Genomic DNA, 13,303 nt, shown 5'->3' with positions numbered 1-13,303 from the left:
CGTCCACTTCAATACCCTTTTCCCCACACTTTCCTCATATTCCCTTATGTCATTTGTATTTAGAAATCTGTCAATCTCTGCTTTAAACATACTCAATGACTGAGCTTCCACAGCCCTCTGGGGTAGAGAATTCCAAAGATTCACAAACCTCTGAGTAAAGAAATTTCTCCTCATCTCTGTCCTAAGCGGCTACTCCCTTATTTTGAAATTCCTTCCCTTGGTTCTCGGCTCCCCAACCAGGGATCTTAGCTGCATCTACCCTGAATGTCGTTTAAGTATTTTGTAGGTTTCAATGAGATCACCTCCCATTCTTCATAAACTCTAGAGAATACAGCCCCAGTTTCTCCAACCTTTCTTCATACAACAGTCCCACCATCCCTGGAAGAAATCTGATGAACCTTCGTTGAACACCCTCCACGGCAATAATATCCTTCCTAAGGTAAGGAGACCAAAACTGTATTCCAAGTGCGGTCTAACCAAGTTTCTGTACAATTGAAGCAAGAATTCACTACTCCTGTTCTCAAATCGTCTTGTGATAAAGGCTAACATACTATTAGCTTTCCTAATTGAGTGCTGCACCTGCATGTTAGCTTTCAGTGACTTATTGACATGGACACCCAGGTCACCCTTATATTCTATACCTCAGCTAATAAAGGAAAGGATTCCATATACCTGCTGAACCACCTTATTGACCTGTCCTGCTACCTTCAGGGATCTGTGGACATTCGCTCCAACGTCCCTCACTTCCTCTGCACCGTTCAGTGTTCTCCCATTAATTGTGTATTCCTTTGCCTTTTTTGACCTCCCAAATGCATCACCTCACCCTTGTCCAATTTGAATTCCATTTGCCACTATTCTCCCCACCTGACCAGTCTATTGATATCTTCCTGCAGCGTACAGCTATCCTCCTTGCTATCAGCAACACGGACAATTTTCATGTCATCTGCAATCGTCTTGATTATGCCCTCTACATTCATGTCCAAATCATTAATATATACCACAAAAAGCAGGGAACCTAGTTCTGAGCCCTGTGGAACACCACTTGAAACAGACCTCCAGTTGCACAAACACCCGTACCCAATTCCTTTTTGCTTCCTGCCACCGAGTCTATTTTATGTCCAGTTTGCTACATTCCCCTGGATCCCATGTGCTTTTATGTTTTTTAAACCAGTTTGCCATGTGGGCCCTTGTCAAAAGTCTTGCTAAAATCCATGTAGACCACATCAACTGCACTATCCTCACAATCCTCATTGTTACTTCTTCAAAAAATTCACTCAAGATAGTCAGACAGGAGCTTCCCTTAACAAATCCATGCTGATGATACTTGATTAATCTGAGCCTTTCTAAGTGACAGTTTAAACTGTCTCTCAGAATTAATTCCAATAATTCACCCACTATTGAGGTTAGGCTGACTGGTCTTTAATTATTCGGTCTATCTCCTGCTTCCTTTTTCAACAATGGTGCAATGTTAGCAATAAAAACAAAATGGACTGCAAATACACAGCAGATCTGGCAGCATCTGTGGAGAGAGAAGCAAAGTTAACATTTCAGGTCAGTGACTTTTCATCAGAACAGATATGTTAACTTTGCTTCTCTCTCCACAGATGCTGCCAGACCTGCTGTGTATTTCCAGCACTAATAGTTTTTATTTCAGATTTCCAGCATCTGCAGAATTTTGCTTTTATTGCAGAGACCTCCAATCCTCTGACATCACACCTGTATCCAGTGAGGGATTGGAAACTGATGGTCAGACCTTCCACTATTTCCTCACTGGCTTCTTTTAACAGCCTGGGGTACATTTCATCCGGCCCTGATGATTTATCCACTTTCAAGGATGCTCATCCCATTTATACTTCTTCTCCCCCTCAGTTTATCATGTCCAATGCTTCACACTCCTTCTCCTTAATGATAATGTCTGCATCACCCCCTCATTTGTGAAGACAGTAAAGTATTCATTAACAAACATACCAACATCTTCAACCCTGACACATAGGTTACTTTTTAGTTCTTTGATGGGCCCTACATTTTCCTCTGTTGCCTCTTACTCCCATATATTGAAGAAATATCTTTGAATTCGTTTTGATTTTGCTTGTCAAAATTCTTTCATGCTCTGTGTTTTTCACCACTGCTCCCAAATGCCTGTAGTCATGTCAAAGCACAACTTGTCAGAAGTGGGATTTAAACCCACCCATTCAGAGAGCGTTGTGATCTGAATGCACCATTTCAGACTGCTTGACCATCCTGTCTACCCCATGTGGATGCTTAATGCTGAGGTAGTTATCCATTCTTTGTGAAAGTATTTGTGAGATTGTGGAAATGTCTGGAAGAGGAAAGACCAGCGGAAAAGCTCGGTCCAAGGCCAAGTCTCGCTCCTCCCAGGCTGGACTGCAGTTCCCGGTGGGCCGTGTTCACAGGCTCCTGAGAAAAGGCAACTATGCTGAGCGTGTGGGTGCGGGAGCCCCGGTCTATCTGGCTGCTGTGCTCGAGTATCTGACCGCTGAAATCCTCGAGCTGGGTGGTAACGCGGCCCGGGACAACAAGAAGACCCGCATCATCCCCAGACACCTGCAGCTGGCCGTCCGCAACGACGAGGAGCTCAACAAGCTGCTGGGAGGAGTGATCGTCGCACAGGGCGGGGTGCTGCCTAATATCTAGGCCGTGCTGCTGCCCAAGAAAACCAGCGCTCAGAGCTTCCAGAAAAAGGAAAGCGGCCAAAATGTCATCTAATAACCCAAAGGCTCTTTTCAGAACCACCCACAGTCTCTGTGAAAGGGCTGATTACTGTCTAATTCCAGCATGTCTGTAACAGGACAGAATAAGATCTATTTAAAATGTTTAAGCAACTATTTCAGTGGCTTCTCACTGTCCCCCTGATCCCTGTGTGAAGGGGAATTACCAAAAGTCTAATTTATTCCTTTCCACACCAAGTTTGAGTTATTGGTCCCTTAAGGATTGCTGAATGGAGTCTTTTACCGCCAGTTACAGATAAGAAGTGGGAAAAAAATGACAGGTTAAAACTGTGCGTAAAATAGCGCCAGGAATTTGTGGCGAAAATAGTGGAATAAACAAAGGTTTTTAAAGGTTGGTGGAAAATATTTTACGAACAACTTTAAATAGATTTTCCAGTAATCGCTTCTTTCCGACACTGAAGTTGGCGCCTTTTGCGAATTCAAACTTTCTGCCAGGTCGACAGTTTAAACCAATGTAATAAAAACAAGAAATGCTGGAACCACTCAGCAGGTCTGGCAGCATCTTTGGAACGAGAAGCAGAGTTAACGTTTTGGATCCGGAACTGTTCGCACCCACACTGTTTGGGATCATCTTTTCCCTGCTGCTCTCATATGCATTCAAGTCTTCAGAAGAAGGAATTTTCCTCCACACATGATCAGGTGGCAGGTTGTTCAACCTTGCCTGTCTAAGAGCGAAGACCAAAGTACGGAAAGTCCTCATCAGGGAACTCCTCTTTGCTGACAATGCTGCATTAACCTCTCACATTGAAGAGTGTCTGCAGAGTCTCATCGACAGGTTTGCGACTGCCTGCAACGAATGTGGCCTAACCATCAGCCTCAAGAAAACAAACATCATGGGACAGGAGGTCAGAAATGCTCCATCCATCAATATCAGCAACCACACTCTGGAAGTGGTTCAAGAGTTCACCTACCTAGGCTCAACTATCACCAGTAACCTGTCTCTCGATGCAGACATCAACAAGCGCATGGGAAAGACTTCCACTGCTATGTCCAGACTGGCCAAGTGAGTGTGGGAAAATGGCACACTGACACAGAACACAAAAGTCCAAGTGTATCAAGCCTGTGTCCTCAGTATCTTGCTCTACAGCAGCGAGGCCTGGACAACATATGTCAGCCAAGAGCGACGTCTCAATTCATTCCATTTTCGCTGCTTCCGGAGAATCCTTGGCATCAGGTGGCAGGACCGTATCTCTAACACAGAAGTCCTCGAGGTGACCAACATCCCCAGCTTATAGACCCTACTGAGGCAGCGGCGCCTGAGATGGCTTGGCCATGTGAGCCACATGGAAGATGGCAGGATCCCCAAGGACACATTGTACAGCGAGCTCGCCACTGGTATCAGACCCACCGGCCATCCATGTCTCCACTTTAAAGACGTCTGCAAATGCGACATGAAGTTCTGTGACATTGATCACAAGTCATGGGAGTCAGTTGCCAATGATCGCCAGAGCTGGCGGGCAGCCATAAAGGCGGGGCTATAGTGCGGCGAGTCGAAGAGACTTAGCAGTTGGCAGGAAAAAAGACAGAAGTGCAAGGGGAGAGCCAACTGCGTAACAGCCCTGACAACCACTTTTATCTGCAGCACCTGTGGAAGAGCCTGTCACTCTAGAATTGGCCTTTATAGCCACTCCAGGCACAGCTCCACAAACCACTGACCACCTCCAGGCGCTTACCCATTGTCTCTCGAGACAAGGAGGCCAAAGAAGAAGATGTGGCTTTTCACTGAGGGCATGTGTCGACTGGGGAAATAACTAACTGTAGAACCTCGGGCACTGTTTACACAGCCCGTTTAGAAAATCAAATCCACTGCACATCCTTGCTGCAAATGAAATGTCAAATTCGGGGATTCCAGTTTTATTCCCGAATACAGGACAGATTTATTCCAGTCAGTTCTGAACAGCCTATCCCAGCTCCCGTTTCCAGGTCACTGCTCTCTCTGTGTGAGGCGGTGGGTGGCTCTCAGAAGAGCCTTTGTTGTGTGTTTGCTGGAAAGGGTCGAGTTGTTCAGCCGCCGAATCCGTGGAGTGCGGCCCTGCCATTTCAGAACGTACACCACATCCATGGCAGTGACCGTCTTGCGCTTGCCGTGCTCAGTGTAGGTGACCGCATCCCTGATCACATTCTCCAGGAATACCTTCAACACCCCGCGAGTCTCCTCATAGATCAAACCAAATCCGCTTGACCCCGCCACGGCGAACCAGGCGGCGGATTGCTAGTTTAGTGATGCCCTGGATATTATCACGAAGCACTTTGCGGTGCTGCTTTGCTCCGCCTTTTTAGTACCTCCCTCTCTCAATTTGTACCCTATCCATTGCCTCTACTCTCTGCACTTCTACTGATATTTTGTCCAATTCCACTTCCTTAATGATCACTGATACAAAGTACTCATTAAGTAGATTAACATTGCCCTGCACCTCGAAGCATATATTACCCTCTTTGTCCCTAATAGGCTGCACTCTACCTCTTACTACCCACTTATCATTTACATGCTGCTCAAAGATTTTTGGGTTCCTTTTCATGTTGACTGCCAGTCTATTCTCATAGAAATAGAGAATAAGCTAAATATAGAAGATATAAATATTTCGCATCCTTGGGTGAGGTGGAACTTTTTTATGTTGTGGGTGGTAATGTCTCGGCCCACGAGTGTGGTGAAGCAGAGACAATCAATGATTTGAAAAGGAAATTGGATGGATACTTGAAGGAAAGAAACTTGCAGGAGGAAAGGGATCGAGCTGGTGAGTGGAACTGACTAGATTGCTCCGGGGAGAGCCAGCATGGACGTGATAGGCCAAACGACCACCTTCTGTGCTGTAAATGACTCTGTGTTGTTTCTCAAATCCAATCCACTGGTGCTTGGTAAATAATTTCAAAGTAAATTGTGCAACTGGAAAATCAGAACCAAGGCAAGGGACGCATAAGGAAGCAGAATTGCTGAAACCCGGGATTGAACCTGGGTTCCCATGGATCAGATACTCCTCCACCAGTCCTAGGGATCATCCAAGTTACTTTTAATCCTCCCATGGGTCCACATGTCAGACTGAGTTCCATGTTGTAGAATCAAGCAAAGGAAATCTGCTCAGTTCCAAAACTATCAGCAAATTGAAGCTGATTACGATCAACATCAACAGAGGTCAGAACTCCCTGGTGAAAGAAGACACTCTGAAGAAGGATCCACAATATATTCAAAGACATCGGCAAAGTAAAAAAGAAGAAAATCGATGATAAAAACAGAAAGTGCTGGAAAAACTGAGCGGGTCTGGCAGCATCTGTGGAGAGAGAAACAGAGTTAACATTGGAGAGAGAAACAGAGTTAACATTTCAGGTCAGTGACCTTTCTGCAGAACTGGCAGATATAAGAAATGTAAAAGATTTTAAGCAAGTAAAGTGGGGGTGGGGCAAGAGATAACAAAGGAGAAGGTATTGATAGGACAAGGTCACGGAAATACTTAACAGAAGGAGAGGGCGGGGGTAGTGGGGGTTGGAGAGGGTGGGGGGACATAGCGGGGGAAGTGAGGGGAGAGGGCGGGGAGAGGGGTGGGAAGCGAGTAGAGAGCGTGGGGGAAGCGGGGAGAGAGTGTGGGGGAAGCAAGTAGAGAGTGTGTGGGAAGTGGGGAGAGAGTGTGGGGGAAGTGGGAAGAGAGCGTGGGGGAAGCGGGGAGAGAGTGTGGGGGAAGCAAGTAGAGAGCAAGGGGGAGGTGGGGAGGGAGCGGCCGAAGACCTTGGTGGCGGTGGGTGTGCTCTCCTCCTCCTCCCCGCTCTCTCCGGACATTCTCTCCCACCTGATCTCTCCGGTCTTTCTCCCCCGCCTGATCTCTCCGGCCATTCCACCCCTCCCCCTCCCTCCACCCTAACCCCCTCCGCCCGATCTCACCAGCCATTCCCTGCTGTCATTTAAACACATGGCCTTTGTTTTGCTTTACATTGCCTTTGTGTGATTATTTGAGCAGCGCCATCTTTAGTCCTGGCAGCTGCCAGAACGTCGCTGACTGGGACGTTTTTTTTTGAACAAAGTGATTGATGACAACGCCACGTCATCAGAATGCGCCGCGGTGCGCACATGCGCACACGGTCTCGGGCCCTCTGCGCATGCGCTGCGGTCCGGATTGCCAGGACCAGTTTGCGCATGCGCAGACGACGTCATCGCGTAACGTCATCTTCCTCGGGGAACACGTCAGGTTGGCCTTTGCGCATGCGCAAACTGGTCCTGGCAATCCGGACCGCAGCGCATGCGCAGATGACCAGAGCCCGTGTGCGCATGTGCGTCAATCTTCCGAATGCTTCGGCGCGAGTTTTTGAAAATGGAAGGAGGAGAGGTTTCGTCGGGCATTTTATCTCAATTATTTAGTCATTTTGGACATTTGCTTCATTTTTATTAGACAGAGGAGATTGTTCCAAGGTAAGTTGCTCTGAAAATACATTTCAAGGGAGGGAAGGGAAGGGAGGGGAGGGGAGGGGAGGGGAGGGAAGGGAGGGGAGGAAAGGGAAGGGAGGGGAGGGAGGGGAGGGAAGAGAAGGGAGGGAAGGGAAGGGGAGGGAATGGGGGGTAGGGAGGAGGGAAGGGAGGGGGAGGGAAGGGAGGAGAGAAGGGGGAAGGGAGGAGGGCAGGGCGGAAGAAGGAAGGAGGGAAGGTAGGGGGAAGGGAGGGGGGAAGGGAGGGGGGGAAAGGAGGGAAGGGAAGGGAGGGACGGGGGGAAGGGGGGAGGGTGGAGGACACAAGGACTGGCTGATGAGATGGAGCCAATTAATTTGCCCAACAATTGCCCGGAGCACCTTCGGATGGAGGTGGCCACGCGCTGGACATCAGTCGCGTGCCACAATCCATGGATCCTGAGCATTTCACCCCCTGGCCTAATGATCTGATGGACCATACATATGCCTGCCTGTTACAAAGCTCCACTTCCCCCACCTGCAGTACCCTCTCCTTGCTGTTCAGTTACACAGTCACCTGTTCTGCACCCATCCAAGCAGTGCACGTGAACATACTGCCACATGTTTCCCCATCCGCCTTGAACAACCATGCAGAGCCTTGTGAGACTCCGCAATTGCCAGCTGCTGCCTGTCAAGCAGAGAAGGCGTCCAAAGGGGTCAAGAACTTGGGGAACATTCAGCAAGAAGAGACTGAGCACTAAAAGAAACAAGCATGCCGTGTCCAGTGGTAGCACAAATGTGAATGCTCTTGCTGCGTACACAACTGGTGAGGTGGGAGTGCAGCCACACCATTCTCCATCCTCAGTGTTGCTTTAGGCAAAGGTAGATAAGAGTGAAAGAAATGGAAGATGATGCTGATAGTAGTAGGCAGGATTAAATGGGAATGGATGGAAAGACGCACGAGTAGCATAACCACTAGCAGGGAACAGCTGGGCTAAATGGCCTGCTTTATGTTCATAGTCCAAAAGAAATGTGCTTCTTTTTCCAGCACCCTCACATCATTCATGTTTTCCCTGAGAGCCGCATTGAACCATCACGAGATAAGGGCAGTTACATCATCCTGCCTCCTACAGCTGAGGTGGGTACTAAGTGATTCATTGGCCTATACTGCAGAGCATAAAGCATGCGCAACAGTAATTTCATTGGAGGGAGGGAAGCTCTGACTCTGATTTGCTTTTCTTCTTTTCATGTAAAACATGCCGTCGAGAAACAATCCTCGAGACTTACGGTCAGCATTCAAGCAACGAAGGCAACTGGATCATGCTGCGGAGCTCATCACGATGTGGAAAGGAACATTACATTTTTGGATGAATTGGGAATGCACATTGGGATGCGCTTGGGGAACATTCACCAAGAATAGACTGAGCTCAGACTCTTGTGACTTTGCCTTCTTCACATGGACAATACAGTAGTGGAATAGAGAGCCAAGCGTCATTCACCACAAGCTCTCCAGGAACAATCTCTTTAGCTGTGCATAGCAGAGACTCGGCCTGTCTGTCTAACGGGAATGCTGGACACAACACTCATGTATCCATGCACAGCAGTTCCTCGGATACTTAATGAACTTAATAAAACTTTTCAATAATTAAACCCAGAATTGTTGAGGTTTTGTTTTGCATGTTATTTCCCCGACTTTGCAACTGCACTTCAGATATTCAACTATGGTGGGGGGGTAGAGGGAGGGGTGGGTGAAGAGGGGGAGGGGTGGGAGAGGGAGCATGCAAAATGCAGGGACCAAACAGTTGCAATGCCTGAAGTACTGAGGAGAAGTAGAGAAAGCAACTGGGTAGGGAGAAAGCAACTGTATTGGGCATCCGCAGCTGGAGGGAAGGGCTGAATGGAGAGGGCCGGAAGCGAGAGGCCGTAGAGAGCCGCGGGGAGCGAGCGTGCGAAGACCTTGGTGTCACCGGGTCCAGGGACTGGCCAGTAAGTCTTTTGCTGTTGCGTTCATAGCGCATGCACAGAAAAAGGCACTCCTCTTCCGTTCCGCTGCTCACCCCCACTCTCTCCCTTCTCCCCCCCACTCTCTCCCCTTTCTCCCCCCCACACTCTCTCCCTCTTTCTCCCCCCTCCCTCTCCCCCTTTCTCCCCCCACCCTCTCCCCCTTTCTCCCCCTCCCTCTCCCTCTTTCTCCCCCCCTCTTTTTCCCCCCTCCCTCTTTCTCCCCCTTCTCCCCCTCCCTCTCCCCCTTCTCCCCCCTCCCTCTTCCCCTTCTCCCCCCCTCCCTCTTCCCCTTCTCCCCCACTCACTCTCCCTCCCTCTTTCTCCCCCCTCTTTCTCCCCCCCTCCCTCTCCCTCTCCTTCTTTCTCCCCCTTCTCCCCCCTCCCTCTTCCCCTTCTCCCCCCCTCCCTCTTTCTCCCCCTCCCTCTCCCTCTTTCTCCCCCGCTCCCTCTTTCATCCCCCCCTCCCTCTCCCTCTTTCATCCCTCCCCTCCCTCTTTCATGCCCCCCCTCCCTCTCCCATCCCCCCCCCTCCCTCTCCCTCTTTCATACCCCCCCCACCCCGGGCACCGCTACCGCTGGTCTCCCCCTTTCACACCCCCCCCCCGGGCACCGCTACCGCTGGTCTCCCCGCACTGCTCTCCCGGCGCGCTCCACTCTCTCAATCCGGCCATTGTATTCTGCCACGTGTTTGTTAGGTTTCATCTCTGTGATTTTTTGACCAGCGCCATCTTTGGACCTGGCAGCTGCAACAGTCGCAGGCTGTGACGTTTTCGTGGCACATGCTGTATCTGCGCATGTGCCAAAAGAGCGCCACCTACCGATCGCGTTGTCAACAATTGCGGTCTGATTTGAACAGGCTGCTTTTGCACATGTGCTGATGCAGCGCCACCTAGTGGTGGCATTGTCAGCAAATGCAGCCCTTTCATTTCCTGGTATGTTAGTGTGTGTTTTCTTTTGTACCTGTCAGTGCCTGGAGGAGAGAGTCAACTTCACTTCGTAACTGTGAATTTCGAGTGCGAGAATGTGGGTTTTTACTTTGTATGTTTCAGTTTTTGGTCTGTGACTGTTTGTTTCTGCTATTGCTATGTGAGTTTCACCACATATCTTTCAACAACTTGTATGTGAGCATCAGCTTTTGTCCAGATCTATCAGTTTCTGATATAGAGTCATAGAGATATACAGCACAGAAACAGGCCCTTCGGCCCATCGTGTCTGTGCCGGCCATCAAGCACCTAACCATTCTAATCCCATTTTCCAGTACTTGGCCTGTAGCCTTGTATGCTATGGCATTTCAAGTGCTCATCGAAATACTTCTTAAATGTTGTGAGGGTTCCTGCCTCTACCACCCCTTCAGGTAGTGCATTCCAGATTCCAACCACCCTCTGGGTAAAATCTTTTCCTGAAATCCCCTCTAAACCTCCTGCCCCTCACCTTAAATCTACGCCCCCTCGTTATTAACCCCTCTGCTAATGGAAATACTTTCTTCCTATCTAAACTATCAATGCCCTTCATAATTTTGTATAGCTCTCCCCTCAGCCTTCTCTGCTCTAAGGAAAACAACCCTCGCTTTTTCAGTCTCTCTTCATAGCTGAAATTCCCCAGTCCAGGCAACATCCTGGTGAATCTCCTCTGCACCCTCTCCAGTGCAATCACATCCTTCCTATAGTGTGGTGCCCAGAACTGTACACAGTACTCCAGCTGTGGCCTAACTAGCATTTTATACAGCTCCATCACAACACCCTGCTCTTATATTCTATGCCTCAGACGATCTATATCGTCCTGTAATCTAAAGCTTTCCTCCTCACTATTTACAACACAACCAATTTTTGTGTCATGTGTGAGAAAGGATTTGATTCTGTCCCTATCATTTTCTGTTACATGCATGTGTTTTTAATCGGCACCTCCTCTAGGTGAGTGTGTTTTATTCTCTGTAATGGTCAGTCTCTTGTAGGTGAGTCTGTGTTTTGCTTTTTATCTCTCAGTCTTTGAAGTATGAGCCTGGTTTTGTCCCTAATTTTCTTTGTACCTTGCAGTATGGATATTGAAGAGAGGTTTTTACACATTAACTGCAAAATCCTGATAAATGATTTTTGGGTTTCACACAGTATCTGTCAGTTTCTTGTCTAGGACTGTTGGTTTTACTCTGTCCCTGGCATTTGCTGGTTTGTTAGTGTGGGGTTTACACTGTACCTGTCAGTTTCTCATATGTGAATGTTGGTTTCACTTTGTATAGAATCATAGATCACAGAATACCTACAGCACAAAAGGAGGGATTCAGCTCATCGTGCTTGTGCTGCCTCTCTGCACAAGCAACTCAGCTCATGCCACATCCTCATGTATTCCATGAAAGCCTGATTTGTTTTTTCTCTTCAGATAATTATCATATATCCTTTTGAAAGCTATGGTTGAATCTTCCTCCGTCACACTCTCATGCAGTACATATCAGATCTTAACCATTCGCTGCTTAAAAAAAGGTTTTTCCTCATGTTGCCTTTGGTTTTTTTCCCAATCACCTTAAATCGGTGTCCTCTGCTTACTCAGCCATGAGTAATATTTCCCGTTGCTTTCTCAGTACTGATGGATTGTGAGGTGGGAGACAGCTAGAAGTCCCACTGAGCCGCACTCACTCCCAGCTGAAAAAGAAATGAGATAAAGTTCAATCTTTCACAGCGAGATGCTGCAGAGAGTTAAGGGTCCCGAATGAAAGTGAGACTTTCTCATACTGTTGTTGAACTTCATTTCAAACACTCCTTGTCATCTCTGCTACTGAAGCCGAAAAATAGGGAAAAACTAAATGGCGCTCAAACTCACAACCCTGAGATTAAACGTCCCATGATTGACAGACTGAACTGTCACTTCTACTCTACCTCTGTTTGGATGGATGCAACTGTATGCTCCAATGCAAGGGCAGCTTTCAAATCCTCCCATGAGTCCACATGTCAGACTGAGTTACATGTTGTAGACTCAAGCAAAGGAAATCTGCTCAGTTCCAAAATTATCAGCAAATTGAAGCTGATTACGATCAACATCATCAGAGGTCAGAACTACCTGGTGAAAGAAGACACCCTGAAGAAGGAGCCACAATTATTCAAAGGCATCGACAAAGTGAAAAACAAGAAAATCGATGAGTCAATCCAAGCCAAACAGAAACAATTGAAGAATTCCATTCCAGACCAGAACACAGTATTGTTGCTTTTGGAGCCAGGTCTCAGTTAATGCTAGAACATGGCTACCTGCCTGACCCTAACCCGACGGGTCCCGATGACATGTGTCGGGTTTGGGTCGCTCCTCCTGGTTCAGCATTTGGGTTCGGCATTCGGGCTCAGGTCAGGCCAGGCTGGGTCAGACACACTCGAATACTCTAAATGCCTTGTGTTCAAATTGTGTTAGTGAAACACTGGAAACCGCAGATCTTTTGAAGTGTACTTCCTACTCTGCTTGGTATTTCAACTTACTGTGTACTAATCAATAAACAGTTTTTGGCGTACATTGTAGCAGAACTCAGCCCCAGGCACATAATTATCCAGTTAGCCCTTTCTTGCCCTTTCCTGATTCGAGGGGTGTTGAAGCTCTTTACCATTTTAATCATAATGAAATATGTACAATGTAATCAGTTGCTGCACTGTTGTGTAATATGATGTTTTTAATGAGTTCTATTTTCCATTGACACAAATTTAACCTTTTTGTGTTTTGGTTTCTCTCTTGGTTTTCCTTCGTGCTTTGTATTCTTGGTGACAAAAGCAGTTGAACAGCTACAATCTGCATTAATAGCAACTTCACCCTTTTCTTTAATTGCACAGTTTGCAAATGAATTGACTACATCCCGTTAGGGGTTGGCAAGACTTCTTGTGCCTGCCTCAAAACATATTGTATTGAATAAAGATTGTAAAGTAACGGAGGCTTGTAATGCAAATTAAGAGATTTAAAGGGGAAAGACAATGAATTATGCTCTAAATTTGGAATATATTTAATCAATTAAGTGTCAGACTTGATAAATCGCTGCTTTTAGTTTAATGTGGCCTCAGTGTTTATGGATAATTAATGAAATTAAGAGGCATTTTTTATATACAAAGCTGGGCATTAGTATTTAATAGTTGATATATAATTTTGAATATATTTTAATTTCTTTATTCATTTGACACTGCTAAATACGAAGCAGTCTTAAATAAGTTAATTTTTTT

Source organism: Heterodontus francisci, chromosome 28 (genome assembly GCF_036365525.1).
Source record: "Heterodontus francisci isolate sHetFra1 chromosome 28, sHetFra1.hap1, whole genome shotgun sequence".
In the NCBI taxonomy this organism is placed as follows: Eukaryota; Metazoa; Chordata; class Chondrichthyes; order Heterodontiformes; family Heterodontidae; genus Heterodontus; species Heterodontus francisci.
Note: the sequence above shows the minus strand (reverse complement) of the source record.